Genomic DNA, 25,086 nt, shown 5'->3' on the forward strand with positions numbered 1-25,086 from the left:
GGAACGGATCCAAACCCCTGGCTTTGCAGATGCAGAAACGGAGGGCCGGAGGAAGGCCAGTGTATGTATCCTGGGCTCCACGGCAGACCGCCAGCTGCTCGGCCACAGATCCGCCCCTCTGGCTGCGGGCAGCCAGGGTGGGCTCTCTCCTTTGCACCTGTAGCCTCCGGCCCCCTCGGTGTGGCTGTCCTTGCATTTATCTGTAACATCTAGTGAGTACCGTGTGATAGGTCAATGTCCTCCCTCCTCGGATTATATATTCCTTGAGGGCAGGAAGGACCTATTGGTTTTTTTGTTTGTTTGTTTGGTTTGCTTTGCTGGATTTTTTTTTTTTTTTCTCCTGTATTCTTTACTTCCGCGTCTGCAGACTTGTAACTGAGGGACTATAGGAGCACCGGAGGCCCAGGAACGTCCTGCCTCCCAAGCCCGGAGGGCCACGGAAGCCACTGGGCATTAACTGGCCTGTGGTCAGATCTGTGGCTGGATATTCTTAGCAGCTTTTGTCCGCTGGTCCCAGGAATTTCAACTTCCCTGTCACCAGGGCTCAGATGCCTCCCCACCAGGGCAGAGAGGTTTTCCATTCCCAAGCAGGCAGCTCAGAGTACAGACTTCAGCAGTCACACTTAGCCTGTTGCTACCCACTGCTGCCCCAAGCCTGACTGACCAGCTGACCTTTCTTTTAGAGGTTTCAAGACATCCCCTGGGGGTCAAACAGCGACTTAAAAAGAAATGGGGCACAGGGATCAGAAATCCCCCATTTTATACCTTTCCCGGAATCCCTGGGTGAATTCCTCTCCTGGATGAACACGCTTCTCCCCCTTTCAACGAGATGTCATACTCGGCCTGCCACCGAGCTGTGTCTGCAGTAGTGGGGTGGGGACGGGGGTAGAGAAAGGCTCTCGGGGACCTTGCACCAGAGCATGGTGGGCGGGGGAGGGCTGCGTAGGGTCAGTAGGGACGCCACAGTCACTTGAGCATGTTTTGGGGTGACGCCTCCGGCACGTTCGCCATCAGCTCATAATGGTGTTTCACAGACAGAACTAAAGTCTTCTGCCCTGCAGACCTGGAGCTCTGGCAACCGGTGTTGGCCTCGTCGGCCTTTTCTGCTGGGCTGTCACCATCTCCGTGTCTCTGAGCTGCACTGGGCACATCAGAGCTGCAAATAATCGGGCGCTTGAGCTCCCCCAACTCCACGCCTTTTCTTCCCCACGTTCTCACTTCTGTCGGCACGGCTGCACCTATAGCTGTGTCTTAACTTTCCTTCATTTATCCTGCTCTGGAAGGGCAGGGGCACAGCCTGGGAAGAGATATCGGCTGGGGCACAGGATAGCTCCCTGGTGTGTGTGTGTGTGTGTGTGTGTGTAAAGAGGTTTGGGGGGAGCAGAAATGCTTCCTCTCTCCCTGCACCGCCATCCCACCAAGGCATGGCAGGTGCACATCAGGTCAATGTCAAAACCCCGCATCTTCAGAAGGTGTTACATGGTGAGGGAGGGCAGATGTGGAACGGATTCAAGTAAGGGGCAGGGGCCTCGGAGGGGAGGCCTGAGCATCAGAGAAGCTGTGATAGAAGAAACCTTCCAAGTGACACCTAGGTGGCTCAGTCGGTTGAGCGGCTGGGTTCTGCTCAGGTCATGGTCTCGAGGTTCCCAGATTTGAGCCCCGCCTTGGGGCTTCCTGCTGTCAGTGCAGAGCCTGCTTCAGATCTTTTGTCCCTGTCTCTCTCTGCCCCTCCCCCCTCTCAAAAATAAACAAACATTAAAAGAAGAAGAAGGAGGAACCTTCCGGATTCCCATTGGGCTCTGCGACTTTGGGATTTTGAGCTACGGGCTCAAGGGAACCGTGAAGATTCTGACATCAATCCTAGTCTACAAACGCCTATAAGTCAGGTGCTATGGGAAGGACTCCACACGCTCTCTAGGGAGAATGCCCTGGAAAAGACATTCCAGGGCCCCTGAGGGAGGCGGCGGGTCAGACTGAAGGTGGAGGGGTATGTGGGGGGTGGGGGCGTGGGGGTGACAAAGGCTGCCCGGGGCCAGCCCGGCTCGTCCGGTTCCGCGAGGCTGCCCACACAGTCCACTCAGTGGGAAGATTGGTGACAAGGGCTGGTGAGGTCCCTGCAGCCTGCTGTGCGCTCGGCAGTCAGGTGTGAGGGCAACCACCCTGGGGAAGGCGCGTGACTGCTGGAGACAGTGAGCTGGATGGTTTAGGGCCTAGAGTGGAAGTTTTTCCTCACTAACCTCACGATGCAAAGGTAATAAAATAATAATACTAGCAGCTGGCAAGTGTGAGCATTTACTAGGGTTGGGGACTCCATAATCTCCCATAGTAGATTAAACATGGCCACAACTTCTCCGTAGCTCCTTCCACCAAGGGGTTGGGTTACGGGCTGAATTCCGACCCCCCTCTTCTCCCCCCCAAGACAGTCCACATATGCTGAAGTCCTACCCCTAGTACCTCAGAATGTGATTGTATTTGGAATTAGGGGAAATTATACTAAAATGTGCAAGCCCAGAGAGGCCTCAGAGGCCAACCTGGGCCGACACCTTGATTTTGGACTTCTGGCTTCCAGAACTGCAAGGCAGTACGTTTCTGTTGTTTAAGCCACTCAACGGGCGGTACTTTGTCATGATGGCCCAGGCGAACCGAGACAGGGTGGAATCTGCGTCCCTTCCCCCCAGAACCTGGGCTGGCCTGGACACTTGCTCTGGCCAACAGGACGCAGCAGAAGTGATGCTGTGCGACTTCGGAGGCAAGGCCTGAGGCGACATTGCTGCCAGCAACCTGCTTCCCCCCCTTCGGGCCGTTCTGAAAATGCCGCGGCAGGAAGCCGGTGTCCCGTAGGGAAGGGTGTGGGGTGACAGGGAGGAGAGCCACTTTTCACCCCAGCTGGGAGCTGGCACCAGCTGCCAGGCTGTGCGCGAGGCCAGCTCGTGCCTCCCCTTGTCGTCTTCCAGGTGACCCCATCTGCGTGGGTGAGGGAACTGCCCAACACCCAGGAAGGATGCATTGTTGTCATCAGCCACTACAGTTTTCGGATACTTTGTTACGCAGCAATAACCAATCGATACATCTCATTGAGACATACGGTGCACTGGGCGCCTGGGTGACTCGGTGGGTTGGGCATCTGACTCCTGACTTCAGCTCAGGTCATGATCTCACCGTTTGTGAGTGCGAGCCCCGCATTGGGCTCTGTGCTGCCAGTGCGGAGCCTGCTTGGGATCCTCTCTCTCCCTCTCTCTCTCTCTCTGCCCCTCCCCCCCACCCCCGCGTGCGAGCGCGCACGCGCACGCATGCACCCACTGTCTCTCAAAATAAGTTAACATTAAAGAAAAAAAAAGAAACAGTGTAGAAAGGCTTCCATTCAAAAGTGTTAGCGGAAGGTATGTTTTCGCGTCTACTGGGCCAAGCTCTCAAGGAAATGGGGAAAACCTTCGTCCAGAACTGTTTCTTCCCTTAGAGTTTCCCAGCTACCTCTGGGTTGCCCGGGCCCTGCATCTGTACCCGCTGTTTCCGATTCTGGGGCATAGCACGGGGTACGTCGCAGGAAGAAAGGGAGGCAGGGCACACTCTTCCCCAAATCATGAAGGACCTCCGTCCTATGCCAGTCAAATCCCTGAATGTTGACGAATCAAACACTGTCTGGACACACAGCCATAGAACCACTATGAAAATAGCCACGGTTTATTAAGCCTCTACTAAGTAGCAGGTGCTTACTTGATGCATGCCCTTATTTAATCCTCATGGAACAAGTCACTAGTCGGGGCGCCTGGGTGGCTCAGTCCGTTAAGCATCCGACTTCGGCTCAGGTCACAGTCTCGTGGTTTGTGGGTTTGAGCCCTGCATCAGGCTCTGCACCAGTGAGGCAGAGCCTGCTTGGGAGTCTCTCCCCCCCTCTCTCTGCCCCTTCCCCACTTATTTGCTCTCTCTCTCTCTCTCTCTCTCTCTGTCTCCCTCTCTCCCAAAATAAATACGTAAGTTGAAAAAAGCCACCAGTCGCAATCATTATGCTTCTTTGTGGAGAGGAAAACAGACTCAGCGAGGGTGAGTAGCTCTTCCGAGGTCACAAAGCAGCTGGGCCTGCCCTCCCAAACGGATGGTCTTTCCCCTCCCTCAAGGTTTGCCGCTGAAGGAGAATGGGGATTTTGGCCCCGTGAGTTAAGAATGGGAGGAGTTGGTCGTCTAATGGGGTAGGGAGGGGCAGGCCTCAGTGGCGGGGCTGGGGCCCGGCCAGGTGGGTAAGGTAAGGGCAGAACCCTGGGTGGAGCTGCCCGCCCAGAAGTGCCTCAGGGAGGTGAACCGGTCTAGAGGGAAGGAAGGAGGAGCTGAGAGGCCTTGGGGAGGTGGGGGTAGGGATGGGGGCGGAAACTCCCTATGGTCCTCACCTTGGAGCAGGAACAATGAACAACAAACGGGGGGGGGGGGGTGTCCGGGCTCTAGACGGAACCCACCCACGGAGCCAACAGCCCCTCCATCACCCGCCCCCGGGCCTCCTGCTGGCTTCTCCATCTCAATGACCCCACCCTCCCTTCCGACCCGTCCCTTCTTCCCAGGCTCCTGCTTATGCAAATCCCTACCCGAAGCCCAACCCGACACAGGGCTGACGGTGCCCGGCCTGCGCTCACCCGCGCCCCCACGTTTCATCCTCAAGCCAAGGTAGGCACCTCGTTGCCCCCGTTTTACAGACGGGGCCCCGGAGGCCCGAAGCTGTGAGCCAAGGGGAAGCCCACAGTGTGGCCCAGCCTACTTACTCGGTGCAGGAGTCCCCTCCCGGCGTCCTCAGTTCTCTGGTGTGTACTTGTCAGCCTGTGCTCCCCAGCCACCATCATGGAAGCCTGCGGACTACGTGTCGCCCTCAGCTCAGCGCCTGGAGCAGCTCCGACCCCCACCCCCCTCCTCACCCCCTCCCTGCTCTGAACAACAGTTGTCCGGTGTGAGGCTAGTGGCGGTGATGGGGGAGGTGAAAGAGCCCCAGAAACCGAAGCAGGAAGATCAGACAGGCCAGCTTCCTCACGCTGCTCCAGTGCCTTTTTCCAGAACAAGAGTGTGAGGCAGAGGGGTAAGTGGGACCCTTCCTCAGAGACAGCTCTCAACCACCCCCTTCCCAAATGACAGCAGATGGCGGCATACACGTGATGACTCTCCTCCTCTGTCCTGCCTCCCCAGTATACCCTACTGGGCAAATCCTACCCACCCTGGCATCAACTGGAACCCAGCCCCCCTTTTAATGCTGCTGTACCCTGAGGCACCCGGGAATGCAGCTCTAGAAAGCAGTCTATCCTCCACCTCCCTCTGGGAGCCCAGGAACTGGCCCGAATGGTCTCCTGCTGACTTCCTCAGCTCCCAGACTCTCTCCAGACCCGGGGTAAAAAAAAAAAAAAAAAAAAAAAAAGCGAAGGCAGGGGTGCCTGGGTGGCTCGGTTGGTTAAGCGTCCAACTTAACTCTTGATTTCGGCTCAGGTCATGATCTCACAGTTCGTGAGTTCGAGCCCCACACGGGGCTCCTCCCATGTCAGATGTCAGTGCAGAGCCCGCTTGGGATCCTGTCTCCCTCTCTCTCTGCCCCTCCCCCACTTGCAATCTCTCTCTCTCTCTCTCTCTCTCTCTCTCTGTCTCTCTCTCTCTCTCTCAAAAATAAATAAGCAACTTTTAAAAATTCAAAAAAAAAAAAAGCAATCTAGAAACAACAACCAAAAAAAGCAAAGCCAGAGAAGGACCCATTCTTGAACATGACGTACAAGAACCATGCCCACAAAAGCTACTCTCCAGCTGCCACTCAACTCACCATCCCAACACAGATGAGCCTCCTGAGGGCCCCACACCAGGGTGTCTGTCCTGAAGACATTGTGATCTCAGTCAGCGTTCCCATTTGGAGCTCAAGAAGCTTCTAGTGGAGTCCAGGCACAGGGGCAGAGCTGATATGGGGTCATATGGAACCATGGGATACCTTGCACAGCCAGCAACTCTCACCGGGGAATCAGAAAGTCCATTGCTGCCCTGTAACAACTATCCAAAGGGACCACAAGTGACTAGAAACCAGGAAAGACTGTCCCTTTACCCCATCCCTACAGCCCCGTAAATGGGAACGACTGTGACTGAAAACCTGGCACCCGGCACTGACTTTGACCTGTGAGCTCCCGGGCCTCAAATTCCAAGGGGAATCCACAAAGAGATCACCTCATTCAATCTTTAAAAGAACCCATGAGGGGCGCCTGGGTGGCTCAGTCATTTGAGTGTCCGACTTCAGCTCAGGTCATGATCTCGCGGTCTGTGAGTTCGAGCCCCACAACGGGCTCTGTGCTGACAGCTTGGAGCCTGGAGCCTGCTTCGAATTCTACGTCTCCCTCTCTCTCTACTCCTCCCCCGCTCATGCTCTGTCTATCAAAAATAAATAAACATTAAAAAAAATAAAAAAAAAAATAAAAGAACCCATGAGACCCTGTGGTGGTTTCAAACACGACTGCAGGCTACTCCCACCAAGAGGTGGGGTCGATGCCCCCACTCCGAGAAATCTGGGTGGGCTCGTGACTGCTTGGAACGCACCAGAAGTGATGCCATGAGACTTCTAAGGCTAGGTCAGAAAAAGGCTGCGCGGCTTCTTCCTGGATCTTTCGGGGCACCCATTCTGGGAGAAGTCAGAAAGAAGTCAACCACCATGCTGGGGAGTCACAGGTAGCTGCCCCAGTCGACAGCCCCACCTGAGCTGAAGTTCAGCCGCCCAACCGAGTGCAATTGCACGAGATACCCCACGTGAGAGCCACCCAGTCGAGCCCTTCCTGGAATGCCTCCGGGTAGATTCCCAACAAAGCCGGGGGAACTTGTTGCACTGAAACAGATCCGAGGTGTTTGTACCCACTTCACAGAAGAGAAAACTAGGGCTCAGAGGGGTTGAGTGACTTGCCTATGGTCACACACCTGGTAAGCGAAAGAGCAGAGACTCAAACACCATCTCTCTCCACCCAAAACCTTGGGGCGCCTGGGTGGCCCAGTCGGTGAAGCGTCCGACTTCGGCTCAGGTCGTGATCTCGTGGTCGGTGGGTTCAAGCCCTACCTTGGGCTCTGTGCTGACAGCTGGGAGCCTGGGGCCTGCTTCAGATGTGTCTCCCTCTTTCTCTCTGTCCCTCCCTTACTCAGGCTCTGTCTGTCTGTCTCTCTCTCGCTCTCAAAAATAAACATTTAAAAATAAACAAATAAACCCAAAGCCTTATATCACAGCCCCTTCTCACCCCCCCCCCCCAACGTTTTCTCATTTTGTGGAAGAGAACATTCTTTTCAGACTCAACTAGTTTCCAAATCTGGCTGTGGTCAGCTGTGGTGAGTGTTAAAGGTAGAGAATGCTGGGCCCTACCCTAGACCTACTTGGTCAGACTTTTCAGGCACGGGGCCGTCAGGGTGTGAACCAGCCCGTAAGCCCTGAAGCTCAGCCAGGTTATTACAGACAATTAGAGGAGACCACAAGCTTTTCTTCAAAATAGACCCAGTTTCAGGAAATCACTCATGATATGTGCTCATCTGATTACATTCAGACTTTCTTGACCCTAATGTTGTGGACAATTCGTGTGTGTCAGCTCCTTCTAGGCTCTGTGATCCCTGCCCTCTAAGAACTCACAACTGAATCAAGGAACTCACATATAACAGAGAGGCCAGATGGCAAGTTTTGTGGCTGTGACAATGAGCACAAAGACATCTGGGACAATTAAGCCGGTCGTTTGCTGTTTGCCACAGCCGGCTCTGTGGAGGAGGTAAGCCTGGAGTTGGGTGTCAGGGTGAGCAAGGAGATGGCTCCAGCGGGGGGCCTGGGAGCTGAGGCTCCCTAGAGGGTCAGAGCAGGCAGGAGGGCGTGTTTGTGGCTTGTGGAAACCGGTGTAGCACAGGACCAGACTGGGAGAAGGGGAGCCGGGGCTTGAAGTTGGATGCAGATTTTTATTTTCTCCCTTTCCAAAAGCTACTGTCTTGAAAGCTCAAGGACCAGAGGCATTGGGTGGATCAGTTGGTTCAGCACCCGACTCTTGATTTCGGCTCAGATCATGATCTCACGGTTCGTGCGTTCGAGCCCCGTATTGGGCTCCGTGCTCACAGTCTGGAACGTGCTTGGGATTCTCTCTTTCCCTCTCTCTCTGCCCCTCCCTGCCATACACACACACACACACACACACACACACACACACACACACACACTTTAAAGATCAAGGACCAAATTTCAGATTTTCCTGAAAAGTGGAAGAAAACCACAGGCTTTTATGTCCCAGGGCATCAATTAACATTTTCCCCATGATAGTTTTACAGGAGACACTTGGGAGAATCTTCAGAGAGGGAAAGTACTTTTTTTTTTTTTAATTTTTTAAATGTTTTATTTATTTTTGAGACAGGGAGAGACAGAGCATGAACAGGGGAGGGGCAGAGAGAGAGGGAGACACAGAATCGGAAACAGGCTCCAGGCTCTGAGCTGTCAGCACAGAGCCCGACGCGGGGCTCGAACCCACGGACCGCGAGATCATGACCTGAGCCAAAGTCAAGAGTCGGCCGTTCAACTGACTGAGCCACCCAGGCACCCCGAGGGAAAGTACTTTGAAATCTACTAGGGTCCCCTGGAATGCCTAAAAGGAAAAAGAGAAAAATCCCAAGTGCTGGCAAGGAGAACTCTCATACTCGGTTGTAAGAGTATAAGTTGGCATGACTGGGAAAACTTTAGCACTATTAAAGCTGAACAGAGGCCCAAGTTATAACCCAGCAATACAACCGGCGGGTATACATACAGCCGGCAGAAATGTGTCTATTCACCAGAAGGCATGTGCACAAGTGTTTACGGCAGCACCGTTAGCAAGGTTACCCAGAAGCCCATCAATAATAGAGCAGCAAACAAATATAGGGGAGCCTGGGTGGCTCAGTCGGGTGGGCGTCCGACTTCGGCTCAGGTCATGGTCTCGGGGTTTGTGAGTTCCAGCCCCGCGCTGGGTGTAAAGATTACTTTAAAAAATAAATAACTAAAAAAAAAGAAGTGAGGACAACAACTTCCTTTGGGCCCGTAGTACCTGAAAGGGGGCATGAATTGATCTCTGGGGTGCTGGTGCTGTTTTGTCTCCTGATCCGGGTACTAGTTCGATGGGTGTGCCCGTCCAGCTGAGCACCGATGGTGTGTGTGCTTTTCTGTGCAGCTAGTTTGCTTCAATGAAAAGCAAGTCATCACCACCATCATTATCATCATCTGACGGGGGGAATGAAGGCTGGAAGCACACAGGAGCCTCTGGGAGGTTCCGACACGGATAAGGTCAAGGCAGACCCCGTTAAATCAGGCAAGGTTGCCAGTGAAATCGGAGACTGAGCTACAGTGTGAGGCATGCCCAGCGCGCTCCGTGATGGCGGCTGGTCTAAGAGGCGGTTGTACCCAGCTGGTCCCCCTTCTACTTCTAGGCTAGGATTCGTTACAGAAGATTAGCGCACCTTTGGAGACAGGAGTCAGAATTCTCCCAAATAAGAGATGGTCTGAATCCCCACGGGGCCCCACCATGAACCATCTGCCCCTGCACTCCATTATCTCTGCTTACCTTGGATTTTTATACAGTGGATTCCTTTCATTGGAATCACTTTGGGCAAAGGCGGTTAGATTCCATTAGCCATCGGAATCAATTGAACAGCACGCTTTCCTTCCTGAAGGGAAGGGCCAGGTTCCAGTACTTGGCTGACTGCAGAGCCCTGGAGGAATTCATTGAAGAGAGGCCCGATTTGAAACATCATCGCTTGCTGAAGAGACACTTAGGGATCCCTCTCACATTATTCAAGGATGTCATGAGGAAGGACAGACTGGGCTAGGCGAAAAAGAACTGCAAGAAAGTTCTGGGAGCTCTTGTCCTATGCCCTAATACAGCGAATGCATGAGTCTAGATGTCCTAAACAGCCAGTGAGACTAGCTAAACGTCTACTTAGTAGCAGAGCGAGGCCCAGTGACACTCTTGGGTCCTACCCCAGATTTGTGTCACTCCAAGACGTGCTCAGAGGCCGACAAGGACACGTGCTGGGTCTGCGGGCGGGGGTCTCCTCTGGCTTTTCCCACCTTCACCAGCCCCACGAGGGGAGTTCAGGCAGGAGGAAAGTTCTCTATCAACGGCCTTCTCTCTGAGCACTGGGATGGTCTGTGGTCCATCTTCCCAGGTTTCCTGAGGTTTGTGGCCATGACCCAGAAGCCTCTGGTCCCATAATGAACCACCTCAGGGATGCTAATGTGTAATTACCGCATGGATTTATTTAAATTTAATCTAAAACAGAAGATTCTAGCAAGGGCGGTTATATCATTTGATATATGTATTTGTATATATAAATGCCACAGCTAGAGATACATAGTTTTGGTTTGAACCATCTGTTTCAGATTGCATTACTGTTCTCAATTCTTCACTTCACCCTGTATCCACACCCTTGTGCCGTGGGACTTTGCCATTCATCCCGCCGGACATGGAGTGTACCTCCTGTCCCTTGATGTCGTCTTTTGGCCAACGGAATGTAAGCAGAAATACCAGCGTACAAGTTCCAAGACTAGGGCTTCACAGTCATGGCCCTTCCACTCTGCCCTCTCTCGCGCGCTTTTGCCACTGCCGTGAGAAGAACGTGCTCCAGGTGGCCCACTTAGCCACAGAGGAAGAGGGACACATGCAGGAGACCAGACCCAACCCACGCTTGGGAGTCAAGCCTAACTGAACCCAGTCTAGAAGAGCTTAACCACAGGTGACTCACAGACACGTAGGTGAGAAATGAATTCTTATTGATGTAAACTACTAGGTTTTGAGGTCGTTTGTTACACAGCATGATTGTGGCAAGCACTGACTGATACATCGCCTAAGCAACGTGATCCTGCCAACCCCAGACTCCCAGTGCACAGTCTCCGACCTAAAAGGAAACCCCACCTTCTCCCTATCCCCTCACCCTTCTTAATTCTTCATAACACGCATCACAATCTAAATCACTGCCTACGTATTTTTGCCCAATTATTTATCCTCTTTCTCTCTCCAGTAAAATGGAGTTTTATGATGGCCAAGGCACTGTTTTGTTCCCTGCCATAAATGCCCAGAGCCTGGGTAGGTGCCTAGTGAGTGTTAATTATGTGCGGAGTGGATGTATATAGTCCTTTTTGTCCTTAGTTAATATGCCTCTTATCTAATTTATGTTCCTGTATGAAGCTCGATGATTTGGTGAGAGGCCAAGTGGAACAAGAAGAAAACATTTGGTGGAGAAAAGTCTGCAAACAGGAGACCTCCGCATGTGGTCCCTGATGTAGGATGAGTTATTCTTCCTCAAGGAGGCCACTCGCGGTGGTTGGGGCCCCCAGAGACCACGGCAGGCCTCTAGAACTGTGACAGGTCAGCTGGTGGCTTGGCCAGTGCCATCCAATGTAACCACAACACAGCTAAATTTCTGTGCCCCGTCTCGGGGGTTGTCCTCAACCTTAGGAGGTTTCTCCGTGTGCTCGTTCACTGGGGGGAACTTCAAAGGGACTTATGTGGCTTCCAAGAGCTGTCAGAACGTTTGACTTCTCTGGCATCGTGCCAGCATCACACGTTAATTAAATTATATGGCAGAAACACTACAATGTCAAGGTCAGATATTACAGCCGTCAAAGCCTAACATTAGGCATAGTATTTTATAGCACAGAGCAAAGCATACCTTTAAACAAATTTCTTTATCTTTCCGGTGTCCTCTCTTGCCTCTGGCTGTTAAGACACCCACCATTCAACCATTCCTATGTGAAGAGCATCCAGGACAACTTCGTCTGGGGGTCCATAAGACCCTCTCCGACTTGTCAGACAGGGCGACTCCTGGGATCGCACCCACTTGCCTGTCTGACCCTCAACTTGGGCCCAAAGTGGGCCTTTGTGAGCCTGAAACTCCCCGACAGAGAGGGGCATGCTCTTCCCGGCTCTGTCCCTAAAGTCAATGCTAGATGGTTCTATCAGCAGGGCAGCACCCAGCTAGACTAGAAAATGGGGCGGGGTGGGGGGGCGCGTGTAGACTTTTTCTCCAAATGCCTTTTTAATAAGCATGGCTAGGAACTCTCCATGAGTGTGGAAGCTGTCCACGGGAAACCCTTGCCCCTTCGACGCCACTCTGCCTCAGCACGGAGCAGAGCTGAGCTAGGGCAATTCTCTCAGGGGGAGGATTATACAGCTGCATTCCTGCTTTCCTGGGGCCTCTCTCACGGTTACCAGTGAAAACCCGGAGGCCGTGAACTCGGGGCCAAACGACTCACGTGCAATCACCAAAGCAAAGTTGATACCAAATGTGTTTAAATCTCCAGTCTCCCCAGTACCTATTAAGCACTATGTAGATATAGATATAGACATAGATATAGATATAGATATACATATACATATACATATAGAAATAGATATAATATAGATAGAGATAGATATATATTTATGCCAGGCACCATTTTAAGTGATGCATGTCTATCAACCAATTTAATTCTCCCAACATTCTGAAATCTGTCGTATCATCACCCTCCATTTTACAGGTGGGCAAAGTGAGGCCCCAGAGTAACTGCTTACAGCCATGCAACTAGTCAGGTGGTGAGCCAGATTTCCGACCCGGCAGTCTGGCTCCACCCTGACAACTACTGCGTGGTCTTTGTTGTTGAACCCCACAAGATTTACTGAAGGCTCACTATGATAAGGTGCCGAGGGCAGGCGGGGAAGGATAGACAAGCAACGTATCTACGAGGGCAAAGTATTCCTAACTAACGTTAAAAATATATATATTTATTTTTGAGAGAGAGAAAGAGAGAGTGGGGGAGGGGCAGAAAGAGAGGGAGACAGAGAATCCCAAGCAGGCTCCGCGCTGTCAGCACAGAGCCCGATGCGGGGCTCGAACTCCCGAACCGCGAGATCATGCCTAAAGCTGAAACCGAGAGTTGGACGCTTAACCGAACTAGCCACCCAGGCGCCCCTCTAACTAACATTTTAAGATAAAGTTAAATTAATTCAGATCTTTGAAGGGGTTTTGAATTCTTTCCAAGGGTAGGCGTGTTGAATAAATATAGTGCTTTTGAAAAATCTGCCTTCCTATATGGGTGTTCATTGTACTGTTCCTTCGATTTTTATGTGGGTTTGGGGTTTTTAAAAATAAAAGAAACTTCTTAAAAAAAGAATTAGCCTTAATAGACCATCTCGGGGAGAGTAAGCAAGAATTCGGGCGCACTGACTCCCTACAGAGAGGCAAACCGGGTGACTGAGGACTGGGGGTGGGAGGGGCTTACTTCTCTGCACACCCTTGATATGTATCCTTAGAATTTTGAGGCACATGAAGGTGTTGCCCGTAACATCTGCCGCTACCGTGACATTGTCCGAGTGGAACCTCAGGAAAGAAAGCACAGAACTCCCCGTTCCCAAGTGTGCCTGTTCAGCAGGTCAGAAGCTCAGAGCTGGGCGGGGGGGTGGGGGGTGGGTGGGGGGGGTGGGGATCCCTGGTTATCCAGCTGTAAGTGGAAAGTGGGCAGAAATACACCATCCACCCTTTGGCTTGAAAAATATATGCCTGAGGAGGAAAACCAAGGGAGGCTCTTTCTCCTGGGTTTAGTTAGTGCGAGCACAGTGGGGTTTTCAGCTCCGTGGGGCTTCTCTCTCTTGGGGGAAATTATTAAGTTCTCCTTAGGAGGGGCCCCCGGGGCCTGGGGTCTCCCTCGGCCACCCCCAACAGCCACAAGCACAACGCCCAACAAACAAGAGGGGCTAGATGTCGTATGAACACTCACCTTCCGTAAAGGGCCCTGGGTCTGATGCTCTCCCCGTTACGTGTGTGTGTGGGCACCTCTTGGGGCCTGGATGTCACGCTTATCACAAGTTAGCACACGGAATGTGATATTTTTATGACGCACGCGGGGAAACAGTGACCAAGTGTTCACAGCTGCCCAAGATGGCTGCTCAAGGCCCAGTTGGGGGCTTGGGCCACCCCCAGACCCAACAGGGCACCCCGAGGGGCCGGCCCGCTGGCAACGCACTCACTCTTGCGAAGTTCTGGGTTAAGGGGCCGCAGGGACCGTTGACCGCCTCTGGAACCAGCAAACCCCAGGGGCGGCCAGGGCTTCCTGGGGTCTGGGCTGGGTGCGAGGGTGTGACCAGGTCTGGGGGCCAACACAGGGCTGAGTGGTGGGCTGAAAAGGGCACGCTGCCAGCGCCGGCTGGCCCACAGCCAGGGAGTCTGACTGAACTTGGGCCAGCCCTGTTGGCCCACAGACTCTGTAAGCTGAACCGCTCCAACACTCTTTGGGCCTCTTTGTTTTCACTTCCCCGCAGATCTCCCTTAGTGTTTAGGAATGTGCTTTGAAGGCTCCAGCATGTTTCGCCTCTGCTTAGGGAAACCAAGAGCGGAGGCTGGGCCGAGGCCAGATGGCTGCAGGGAGGGCACCTGTGATCACACTGCGAGCGCCCCAAGGGGCAGGTGGAATCCGGGGGGCACGGAGTGGGGGGGGGCACTTGAGCCAGCTCCCCTTCTCTGCTGGGAGATTCCGTTTCCAGTGCTAAACCTTGGAGAGTCTCGGGTTTGTTTTGTTAAGGGAGGCAGTATTCCCTTACCAGCTCCCCCAGAGAGCCTACATTTGTCCAGGAGCTTTTGGGGATAAGCTACAGTCTCCTATTTGTCCAGGACAACAGACCCAAGTGCAGGGAGCGCTCGGCGCAGGGATTTGCTTTAGACTCCTTCTCCCAGCCTGCCCGAGGAAACACAGGCCCCGCCAGGAAACTGAAGTGACGGGCCTGCTCCAGATGTCCTCCCTGCCACCTCCACGTCTGGGAGAACAGTCTCACAGTCCAGGCTGCCCCGCTGTAAACCTCCCTTGTGGGCCGAGAGTGGTCGGCTTCGTTCTTCCCTTCCCCTTTAAGGCCTTTGTCCCCAGGCACAGAAAAAGGACCCAGGGTCCCCTGCTCATCATCCCTTGGAGGCCTCGCAGCACCGTGGCTTGCATAGCGCTTTGCACACAGCAAGTGTTTAATAAATGCTGAACGACTAAAACACTGGGCCTCCTCTGCAGTGACCAAGAGCATCCCTGGATCTCCCTCTAACCACAAGCCACCCGCCTCCCCTGACTCCATTTCCCAAAGCAGGGAGCTCTGGGTTCTGGTCTTACTTTTGCCAGTAACGGGTCACCTCGAGCTAGCACCTTAACGCTCCAGAAGCGACTTCTGGAGCCGGGTACAGTGGGGACTCAATTAAAGCCCTGGGGGCCTGGCTGTTCTAGGGGTTCTGCACACACTCCTGCTTGCAGACTGTCACTGTATCCCCAGGTCAGGCCATTTTGATCCTGCCGGGGGCCCAGGTCTTAGTGGGGTCCCCGGCCTTCAGCTGGGGACTCTCCCCTTGCTTTGCCACGGTCTGATTGGCTTCACAACACACACCTGGTCCTTGGGCTCCTGACATCCGTTCCTTTCTGTCCTCACAGCCATTTATACGGCTCCAGCTCCTGCGTGCGACGGGGCCGTGGCACATGAGCTATAACTCCAATGCCACAAGGGCACCCGAGTCATTTTTCTGCAGCTAGCATTGTCTGTTTGGAGCTACGGTCGACCTCCCTCCTGCCTGGTGGTGACACGGACCCTGTTTAGTTATCTGTGGGCTCTGGATTTTTTTTTCCCCTTCCTAATTTCCATTTCTCCTTGATTTCAGCAAGACAGTTAATGTGCGCTCAGAGGCTCTGCTGAGGGTAAACAGAAAGTGTGATCAGAGGGATCCCGTCCTCCTGTCTCTCAGAAGAGTCACTTTCTCTGCCCAGGTAATGACCCCCTTTTCCTCCCAGCTTCCTCTCAGCCTCCGTATATTTAGTGCACGTTGCCCTGGATAGAGTTTAATTAGGCACCAATGCACCCAGGGGCAAGAACCAAGGACCCCTCTCGGGTTGAGCAAATGGGGCCCAGCCCAGGCACGGGAGCCTGCAGCCAGCCTCCCCCCGCTGGTAAGTGATGGGCTGCCAGCAGGTAGAGGTTGTCCATTCTCAGCTAATGATAGCCTTAGGCGCCAAGTGATGGAAAATCCAGGCGGGCTGGTGAGCTGCAGGGCGCAGCGAGGGACAATTGTATGGACCAGTTTAACACGGCTGGGGGAGGGATGGCAGAAGAAATACTGTGTGTGTGTGTGTGTGTGTGTGTGTGTGTGTGTGTGTGTGTGTTTCCTGGTCTCTTTTCTCTCCCTTCCCCGCTGCCTTTCCTTCGTTCTTGCTCTCGATTTCGGTTTTCTGTTCTGTTTCTAGCCCACGCGAGTTGAAATTAGAAAGGTCTTTGCATTCATTTATTTGTTTTAATAAAGACAGCATTTTTAAGCAGCATATTTGCAGCAATTGAGTGTTAAACTAAACACCAAGCCAACTAAATGTGTTCGGGGGAAATGAAAAGTCGGTTTACAAGAAACATATAATTAACACGTTCTCTGACTTTCCCTAAGCCTTTGTCTGGCTGAGGACAAGGCAGAGGAACCATAATCAACTTTAATAAAACGAAAGATGGTACCGAGGCAAAGGGGAACAAAAAAGTTTGGAGTAGGCAACAATTCTCAAGAGGGGATTCGTGAGTTATAATAAATATGTTTAAAAAGGAATCTTTTGTTGCCTTGTTTTAGTCAACAGCCATTGTCTCCTTACAACTACAAAGGCTCCAGAAGGCGCTAGTTTGTACTGTACCTGTTAAAGGCAGAAGCTGAGACCTGGAGGGGGGGAGGGGGGAGGGGATACAAGGACCGGGCAGGAGATGCATGGGAGTTTCCGGAGGGTGATCTCCCCGGGCTAATGGAAATTACGATTGCACAACACCAGAGTCTTCACGTGGCCTGACTTCCAATAAACTGTCCCCCTCCTCACCCCTTGGAGAAAGTGAAATGAGACATTAGACTTTCAATAATCTCATATGGTGATGATCAATCAAAACCCAGAGGAGAAGGCCAATTTATAGAAATTGTATCTGCTTCACTGGGCGGCTGCAACCAGGGAGCCCCAGAGCACACCGTGCTCGCCTTTGATGTGTGAAGTTGCCTAAAAATGACAAATGCCAAAAAATATCGCCTGCACACGTGAGGGCTCTCCAAAGGGAGAGGGTGCTCCGGTGAGGCCTGTGTGAAGCCTGGCGAAAGGCACAAGCACATTCGGCCACATCAAACTATTTTTATTATCTGTTGGCCATTTGCAGCTGGTGTTTCCATCTTTCTTGTTTGTTTCATCGCCAATAAAGTTTATTTACTGAATTAACTTTTAAATGGATCCTCTACTTTGTTCTTCAGAGTAGGCTTCTGGGACTTGAGCCTTTTCAGCCGGGATGTCTCTAGCCTTTGTGACCAGGTACCCCCCCCCCCGCCCCCCCCCACTCCAATCCCAATCCTGGAGGTAAAGGGCTCAGCCTCTGTTAACTCCTTGCCTGCTGGTGTCTTTTCACTGCAGCTACTAATCACCTCCTTTTGATCACTGCCAAGTTCTCAGGTTGAAGGAAGGAGAAGACCTCTTGACCATTCTGGCTGCCTTTCCACATGAGCCTGAAAATGTCGACAAATTTGAAACATCTGCCGGGCTGCTTTGGTCTGATTGCTAAAATATGCCGACCTCAAGCCCCCTCCCCCCGCCGCCCCTTTTAATCTGTTTCATATTCACAAATTAAGCATTTAGTCTGGGTAATAAATCAGGGCGGTTTACGAGACTCACACGAGACAAACAAGCGAGCAGGGCACAACACAAGCCCCTGGAAGCGGAGCGCGCACGGGGATGCCAGGAGTCGGGAGCTCCACGCGCTCGAACGCGGAGAGCAGCCCTGGCGCGCCCTGACACGCCGCCAGCACCCACACTTTGGCGGGTCCCCGAGCGGGCGGAGCGGAGGAGTGCAGGGGGGCAGCCCCAGCCTGGGCGCACACCCCTCCAATCTTCCCCTCGAACCCGTGGCGCCCGGCCCGCCCCAGCCCTGGGCAACTCGGCGCCCCCGCCCCGCCAGGGAGGGGCTGCTGGCAAAGGCGACAGCCTCACCCGGCACACACCCTGTGGTGGGCCCATTAAGCCTCTCCCAGCCGGGAAGACTGGATGCCCCCTCCCCCACCTCTTCCATCCGGCCGGGATCGGCCTTAAAGATCCCAGGCCCACACTCGCCAGAGAAGCAAAAGATCCCCCTCCACATCCACGTGTGACCTCCACTAAGCCTGGGCGCTAGGCACCGCCCCCCACCCCATCTCTCCGCGTCGCCACCTCCCAGGTTTCTGTCCCAGCAGCCACAAAGCTACTTTCAGATTCAGAAGGGGCGGGGGGGGGGGGCGGGGAGGCCGGGGGAAGGGCTCGCCTTTGGAGTGGATCGAGGCTTAAGAGAGGCACGGGGAGGGGAGCCAAGGCACAAACAGGGCCCAGGCCCCCGCTGCAGAAACCCTGGCCCAGGCTTTAGCGACCGCACAAACTCAGGGGGTTCTAACCTGTGCTTTTCCCGCCCTCCCCTGTGCATCAGGGAGAAGCGGATCTGGACTAGGGATCTCCGGCCAGTTCTAGCCTAGGACCTTGAGAGACCCCGAAGGGGATAGTGGCTCCAGGTCACCTCGTCCGGATCTGCGTCGCCCTTCCATGCTCAAGTTCCCTATCGACTGGCGTTCTCGACGCTACCGTGGGACGCGGCCGTGGAGAGGCGGAGGGCGGGAAATCGGGAAGCCGGAACCTGCAGCCCACCCTGGACCGGGTGGGGGAGGCACAGGAACAATTCCCCCCACCTCGCAACACACTACACACATCGCCGTTCCTCTCTTCTCCTAGCACACATTCCGACTGCGAAAGCCATTACCGCCGGCGCGCGAGAGACTTTTTAAATATTTACAGCCCGCTCTCCGCACGGTAGCCTGATCCATCTTGTGGGCGCGGAGGCGGGGCGCGGGGATCCGCTCCGGGGGAGGTGCGGACCCGGGGCGGGGGGCTCCAGTCGCTTCCCCCGCGGCCCCCGGGTCCTCCCGGAGCTCCCCACCTCGCCCCCCCCCCAGGCGGGGAGGGGGCCAGAGACGGCGCGCGACGCGCCCGGGGCCCTGCCGGGGCCTGAGCAGGCGGGGGGGGCAGCGGCGGAGAGGAGGGAGGGCCGGGAGGCTGATTTAAAGGTTCTCACCGGGAAGCGAGCGAGGCACAGACCTGAGAGCCGCCGCGCGGTGAAATCCGAGGAGCTCTCTTGGCGAGGAGGGGCTGTCAGAGGCCATTTATCTCTCGCCAGAGTGGAGGCTCGGCTCCCACACCGCCCGCGAGTAACAATGGCAGCGATCAGCAGCTCTGCACGCGCTTCAGTGCATGAATGGATTGCGGAAGATGCCTGCGCTCCTCTCCGCTCAGGCGGCTCTCGGAGCGCCCCCTCCCCGCCCGCCGCCCCCGCCCCCCGGCCTCCTCCGGCCCGAGAGCGCGCCGTGCGCCTCGGGGTTCGCGAGTCCGGCCCCACGGCGCGGTCACTCTCGCCCGGACCCCGGCCGCCCTTCCCCCTGCCGCCGTTCCCAGGGCCTTGGCACCTTGCCACCGAGTGTCATTAGGGGTTGAAACTTGACACAAGCCTTCCCGACGCAGACACTCCTGCCAGCCCCCTCCCTCCTTCGCTCCCCTCGCGGCAAGTTTACTTCCAAGGAGTTGGACGCCGTTTCCACCTCAAAGGCCGGCCGTGTGCGGGCCCAGGGGGAGGGGCCGGGCTCGGAAGGGTGTCTTCACCTGTCCGGCGGCCTAGGGTGTTCTCAGGCCCCCGGCCCGGGCGCCCGAGGCCAGCGCCCCCTCCCCCGCTTTGTAGCAGCTAATCCATCGAGAGTCCCTGCGATCCGCACATGCACACGCACTCCGGACACCTCTACCCGGACGCAGACTTACAGTCTCAAGTTCGGAGAACGCCACAGACGGCTCGAGGTCGGCCGCTGAAGAGTCCCCCCTTAACTCTGGAAAGTAGGTCTCCTAAAAGCCCCCCTTCAGTTGCTGCCTAGGGCTGGGAGCATCACGGAACGCAGTGAGGGATACTTCGACCCTCTTGGGTTTGCTTTGGGGCGCTAAAGCAGAACTTCGGGATGTTTCAGTCCCGGCGGTCGCAAAGCCCCGGACACGTCAGTTCTGGGTCGGGGGAGGGGGCGCAAGGAGTGGACACTCGCAGCGATCCTAAGGAAGAGGTCGGGCTGAGCTCGGGTGGGGGCAAGGGGGTCACACGCGCGAGAGCGAGGCAGCGTAAATGCCAAGATGCACTCGGAGAGGAAGAGCGCGACCAGCCGACCCAGGAGGCTGGCGAGGGCAGGCGAAGAGCTGGCAGCGAGACAAAGCGGGAGGAGAGAGCCGGGGAGGCTCAGCCGCAGACCCGGAAACGCAGGCAGCAGCAGACGCCCGAGCCCCGACGCGGAGACGTGCATGGCCAGGCCCGGCCTGGCATACGCCACTTTGCGCTCGCCCAGGGGACAACGACGCGGATTCCCCGCGGAGCTTACTGCCAGAGCTGGTCTCTGTTGGGCCTGAATGAGCTTGGCGAGTCAGCTTGAGCCTTCCTGGCACATGGCGGGGTCCCCGGGGTGGTCTTAGCTAATAGGGACCCCTCTGGTCTCTGCCCCTCCCTGAGCCCCGGACAAAGATATGGGCTAGAGGAGTTCAGCGCTTTCTCAGGGCTCGAGCACGGCCATTGGGAGAACTCTGGTCTTCTTCCTGGGGGCCTCGGGCAACTGTTTATCTGCTTTGGAGGCGGCTGGAGGGTCGCCACCCTCCACCTAATTCACATTTGGGTTTCCCGATCTTAAGACTCTTGTGGCAAAGCCCATGCCCTGGCTTTCGCTTTCCAACAATCGGTAATCAAGACTGGACTTCCCGAAACAGTGGTCCCCAGCCTCAGGTTCTTCGCCACTCCCTCCCACTGCCCCCACAGTGAGCCCAGCAGCCCCTCCACTGGGCCAGCAGCACACCCAACTCACTGCTTCCCCCAACCCCACTCCCCTAAACCCCAGCTCGAGCCCGGCGCTTTCCTGCGGCTGTTGGCCTTGTACACACTAGCTATACTCACCCCCACCGCACACACACTCAGAGTTGTTCTTGCCCTTCCTGTCTCCTGCTGGGTGTCCTCGAAACCTGAGTGCCTAGTCTGAGCTCAGAGCCACACTGAGCCAGGAGCCCGGGAGACGGAGTGGAGGTGGCCAAGGGAGAGGAGGAGAGGAGCCCATAATGGAGGAGGGGGCTCATGCCGGAGAGAAAGAAGCCAGCCGGGAGACACAGCCTGCAGGAGAGGGGGAGTATAAAGGGAAAGCCAACACTAATCCCTCAGCCTGCCTACGGTGGGGCCTGACAGTCTACAAAAGCCTTTTCCCTGAATATTATCTCATTTGTGCCAGCCTCACCGCCGGGCTGTGAGGGAGGTAAGGCAGATAGCATTACCCCCATTGGCAGAGGAGGGAAATAGGGCCCAGAGACGTTAAGAGAGGTCTGTACCAAGGTCATAGAGCTAAGAGTGGTGGAGGAGGCCCAAGGCCTGAATTTCCTGCCCCCAAGTTCACTTTCCTGTTCAACGGCTGTGTGTGTGTGTGTGTGTGTGTGTGTGTGTGCGCGCGTCTGGGTGAAGATCCATGGGGAGGGGGAGGGGGATGGCCGGACAGGAATGAACAGTCCAGTTAGGGAAGTCCAGGAAGGAAGGACACAGCCCCACACCTCTTCCTCTATCCAGGTTTCACCGAACGGCCCGCTCTTTCCATAGCCGCCTGAGAGCTGGCCCCCGGCCCACCTGCCCTGCTGGGCTGCCAGTGCCTGGCCGTGCCCTCAGCAGTGGCTACTCCAGAGGTCTTGTATCTTTGGGAGGCCTGGCTTTGCTTGTCTGCTCGGGTTCTCCTCTGTGCCTGTCATCCCCGCCCCCAGCCTCGGCTGCAGGATGCCTTGCGTCCAACTGTGGTTTCCGGGCAATAAAACAACTATTAAAGTCTCAGGCACGGCTGGTGATTTGCATCACATCCTCTCGTGCATGGATTCAATATTTAATACACAATATTGAATACGGATATTAAAAATCAATAGCTGAGGACCCCTAGGGAGGCGGCACAGTGCGATCCTGCTTCGGGAACACAACCAGCTCCTCTAAAAAGACAGGAACGGCGAGTTCAGCCAAGCCGAGCCCAGCGCCAGGGGAAGTGAGGAGTAGTGGATGCCTCTCAGCTTCCTGGTATGCTTAACTGCACCACCCGTAAGTCGCAAGTCGAGCTAAAGGGAGGCCGAAGGAATGGTTTGCCCCCAGGCTTTACTAGTTGCGGGGTGGGGTTGGGTCGGATCTGTTTCCGAGCCAGCTACCAGGTGGACGGAGCTAGTTGCTTTCTTTCCTTCCTTCTTTTATTTATTTATTTATTTATTTATTTATTTATTTATTTGGTTGCTGTTTGCATTTTGCTTTGGGTCAGGTCTAAGTCCTGCGGGCAAGCACTCAACTCTTCCCGCCATGATGGCTCCTTCCTCTGGCCTCAGGACATCCATCACCATAGGCCCCATGGGGAGCTCTTGGCATAAGCTTTCAGGGAGATGGAAAAGGAATTCCAATGGCTCAGAATATTCTTCGCACAGTCAATGGAACGTGAATGCCCGATACCAGACTCAGAGCCTCAAGGTCTTCTGAGGTACCCCTAGCCTTCCAGACGGAAACCCTCGGGCCATGTGGCCCCCCCAAGGACCTGGTGATGGCCGGGTGGTGACAGAGGGAAGGGGACGATGAGGAGGCTGGGACACGGAAGCACTCCTGCTCCAGAATGAGAATCCAGACTGTCTGTTAGAGAGCCAGAAGAGCGAGCTCCCAGGACACATAATTATCTTTTCAGGCCTGAAGAGGAACACAAATTACGCTCTTCTTTATCAAAACACAGGAATCCACTTTACCCTGCACAGAAACAAGGTCGTCACAGACTGATAGGATAGGGGTGAAGGAGAATAAACATCTTTGAGCATTTTTTTTTTTTCCACTACAGGAAGAGAAGAGAAACTAGCAGTGGGGGAAATAACTTCAATTATCTGATTGGAAGGGCCTGGAGGCTTTTAGACGCCAAAGGACTAGGTGAACTTGACCTACCAAAGTGCCGTCCCGGACACCAAGTTACAATATTAATTTTATAGATTCCCTTCTTATCATAGCTCAGATCGATATGGACTGAGTTGGAAATCTTGCTCTGGTTATGAATAGATTGAGAGAACACCTCGGGGGGAAAACCCCAAAGAGGTGATTTGGGTAAAAGTTGGAAGGGAAGGAAAGAGGTGTTGGAAAGTGACAGTTAATGGGCTAGTGGCCTTGCCTCTTTGTTCCCTAACAGTTGTCAGAGAGCCATCAAAGGGGAGGGAACAGGCGCCCTTCTCAGAACCAGCACAGGAAAAGCTGACGCTCTCCGGCTGCCACAGATCCCCTCAGCGGTGCTTTGCAGACCCAGCCCTCTGGGAGTTTGCCTGTGTGTGTTTATGCGTTTCCGGGCTGGGGGTGCAGCCACTTTTATAACATCGGCTCTGGGCCTGTGAAACCCACTAGCAAAACGTTCTACTCGGAGGAAAAGTTATTCTAAGGCGGTTGTTGGTTATAGGGCAGTGCTCCAGCATCGTGAACGGTGTTTTCTTGAATACTTCGCTACTATCAAACTGCCTCACTTCTTTCCACCTTGGCCATTGGGCCAGGCTCTGGGCCTCCTATAGACCCATGCAGAGCCAACCGTTTGCATCAAGCACGGGCATGTGGCTACGGTACACGGTGGCAGGCCAAGGAGAAGGGAGGCTCCCCAGGGGAGACCCAAGGCCCAGGAGGGTCTGCTGGCACAAGCGTAGAGCTGACCCAGCTTGAGGGAGGTACACCTCCAGACAAGTGCCCCCTGGACCCACCCGGTATACTTCAAACCAAGAGGGAAAGTGGCCCTCTCTCTCGTTCAGGTGGGCTAGGCCCCAGGTGTAGGAGAACCCTGTTGTAGCAAGTCCCAAACGCTGAGAGGGATTGGGGGCAGGGCAGGAGAGAGCGGGTATCTTCGTGCCTCCCAACACCCCCCACCCTTCTGCAACATTTTCCTGGAATGAACTGAAGTTACTTAGTGGAGTTGCTCCTGAAGCCCCTTGGGGACTGTCACTACTCTTGGTGCAGGACAGCAAGGACGATGGCGTTCGGCCGGAGAGGATCCTCTGGATAGTATTCGTGCTCACCGAAACGAGCCTCGGATTCCGGCGCAAAGCCTCACTGTTCCATAAGACTCCACCTCCCTTCCCACGCCCCGCAGAAAAAACACCCCCGAACTGCTGGGGTGAACACAGAGTCTGAGGCCAGGGTCAGCGGAGGGGCGTCCCCACCACCAACAAGTTGCCGGCCGAGATAACAGCTGTGGGAGGGGGAGGGGAGCCGCAGGCAGCCACGACTGAACGGTTGCGATCTAGAAAATTCAACAAGAGGCCGCCGCGGTAGCGGCGGCGGCGGTTCCAATTAGCTAAGCCAACTGGGAAGGCAGAGAGCGAGGCGGCGGCCCCGCTGATCGTGCCCGGGGCGAGCAGGCGGGCGAGGGCGCGGGGCCTCGGCGCTGCCCGGGAGGCCCTCGCCCGGCCCCTCCCGCGGGCTCTCGGAGCGCGCCTGGTGTTTACACACTGTCCTTCCGACACGGGATCAAGTTTCAGGACGCGATGGAGGCGCCGGGGGCCCGCCACAGGCCCGGGAGAGGGGAAGAGCTGGAGCGGGATCTAAGGCAGCAGTGCGCGGACGAGGCCCAGCTCGCGTGGGCACAGCTAGTGCAGCCGTCCCCCCGGGGGTGGGGTGAGGGGGAAGTCCACCGCGAAGGGCGGGGCTGCGGGGAGCTACCCGCAGCGAGAGGTATCTCCGAGTCGCCAGAGTGGGGTGCTTTGCTTACTCTAGCCGGAGAACTTCCCCCTGGGAGGGGAAGGACTGCTGAGAACCAGGCGCAGGGGCTGCTGTGAGCTCCCCTCGCGAGCTCTTCACCCCTTCCCTCCAGTCCCTTTGATATACTACCCGATTCAGGCCATTGTTGGGGAGGAGGGGGCGGTCTGTGGGCTAGAGGAGGCTCGCGCGATCGGAGACCTCGAGCCTCCCCGTGCGCCCTGGCCCCAGGGCTGCGGAGGCCTCGGGCCGAGTGCCGGAGGGCTCGCCGTTCCGCGCCTCCTCTGAGCTGGCAGCGCGC

At 55.2% G+C, this 25,086-nt stretch overlaps 1 protein-coding gene across 2 annotated transcripts in view; it reads right to left on the reverse strand.

The window, feature by feature from the left end:
* BCOR (BCL6 corepressor) overlaps positions 1-25,086 on the reverse strand; it is a 114,058-nt gene that overhangs the window by 64,295 nt on the left and 24,677 nt on the right. Inside the window, exon 1 of one of the 2 annotated variants that reach the window (XM_053202243.1) lies at positions 19,097-19,246. The exons of the other annotated variant lie outside the window; for it this stretch is intronic. The gene's annotated coding sequence lies outside the window, so the exon portion shown is untranslated. Of the gene's footprint in view, positions 1-19,096; positions 19,247-25,086 lie in introns of those variants that run through there. 2 annotated transcript variants of the gene reach the window in all.

Source organism: Acinonyx jubatus, chromosome X, assembly GCF_027475565.1.
Source record: "Acinonyx jubatus isolate Ajub_Pintada_27869175 chromosome X, VMU_Ajub_asm_v1.0, whole genome shotgun sequence".
NCBI lineage: Eukaryota > Metazoa > Chordata > Mammalia > Carnivora > Felidae > Acinonyx > Acinonyx jubatus.